This window comes from Chenopodium album, chromosome 7 (genome assembly GCF_948465745.1).
Source record: "Chenopodium album chromosome 7, dcCheAlbu1.1, whole genome shotgun sequence".
NCBI lineage: Eukaryota > Viridiplantae > Streptophyta > Magnoliopsida > Caryophyllales > Amaranthaceae > Chenopodium > Chenopodium album.
The window spans coordinates 46,982,541-46,984,047 of NC_137840.1; the positions used below are offsets into that span (position 1 = coordinate 46,982,541).

Below are 1,507 nucleotides of genomic sequence, written 5' to 3' on the forward strand. Positions count from 1 at the left end.
GAGTTTTTTATGGATTGTGCTTCTTTATTCTCTTGATTTGATTGTAACTAATAGGATGCATGAGAATGATCCTTATTAGTGTAGACCTCTTTCATTGATTTGCCTAGACTATTGCATGAGAATGAATTGTTTAGGTAGAATCTTGTGTTCTTTGGCATGTGTTTCATGATAATCATCATTATTCCCCTCTTGCTAATCATATTGGACACCCCCGTATCCTTAGCGTAGTCTCTCTTGATTTTAATCATCATTATCTTTGCTTATTTGTAGTTTTAGAGCGCTTTATTCAAAAACCAACAAAAACAGTACATTCCCCTTTTTACTCTTGCATTAGTGAAAATTGATGTTGAATGATTGAGCTTCCTTAGTGGTTCGACCATTTACTTGCCCCTATACTTGTATAAGTGTAGTTTAGGTATATAAATGATTAATTTAATTAGGGTAGTAGTTTAACGACCTATCTAATCCCTATCAAATTTTGGCGTCGTTGCCGGGGAAGTGTCTTGTTTAGCGTCTATTATTGCTTTTGTTAGAGTCATTTTACTTTCTTTTCTTTTTGTTTTATTTGTTTTATCATCCTTGTCATTGATAATTGTTTTCTTAGCTTTGGTGAATGCTTAGGAGGTCTTAAGGAGCACCCTCACATCAAATTGACCACGAGATCAACCGAACCTTGAGACAAGTCCGTAGGCTTTATCAAGACGAGGGAAGAGGTTTTAGTGATATAGTTAATAGTGAGAGTGATAATTACTCTTCAAGTTCACAAATCGGATCAATAGCAGGACAAGAAAATGATGTTTTGTTTTGTGAGTTCGGAAATCCGAAGGATTATGAGCTCACGGGAGGGATTTTGCTACCCGTCACGGAAACAACCTTCTCAATCTTTCCATAATTTACTAGAATGGTCCAATCGGAGCAATTTTCCGAAAGTGCAAGTGACGACCCTATTGAATATTTGGATCGATTCCTTGAATTGTGCGCAATGATGCAAACCAATGAAGTGAGTCAAGACTACATTCGTATGCACATTTTCCGGCAATCTCTCATCGGACGAGCAAAGAAATGGCTAAAGAAAGTAAAGCCTAACACTCTCACAACATGGAGGGAGGTGGTAAAGGCGTTCTTGAAGAGATTTATCTCCGAGGAGAAGACCGCGGAAATAAGAAGGAAAATCGCATCATTTGAGCAAGAAGCCGATGAAAGTCTTGGTGAAGCATGGGAGAGATTCAAAGAGTTTTTACAAGTGTGTCCCCACCATGAGTACAATAAAGGGTTGCTCATGCGGTTTTTCTACGACGGATTGGAGCCCATGTCAAGAGCCAATTTGGATGTGGGGGCGGGTGGTCAATTAATCAAAATCCCTCAAAATCAAGTTGAAGCCATAATATAAGAGGTAGCAAAGAATTACTTTTGGGGGGGCCGAAGAAGAAATGCTCCAAAGAATGGTGGTATTTACGAATCGGAGAAAGTTGATCAATTACAACATCAAATTGATCAACTAACAAAA

The 1,507-nt window shown here is 38.3% G+C and overlaps 1 non-coding gene across 1 annotated transcript; it reads right to left on the reverse strand.

Annotated features, from left to right (window-relative positions):
- Nucleotides 1-1,156: 1,156 nt before the first annotated feature.
- Nucleotides 1,157-1,264, reverse strand: LOC145641099 (small nucleolar RNA R71). The gene has a single exon (XR_014115166.1). It is a non-coding gene; the product is annotated as a small nucleolar RNA R71 (small nucleolar RNA).
- Nucleotides 1,265-1,507: the final 243 nt, after the last annotated feature.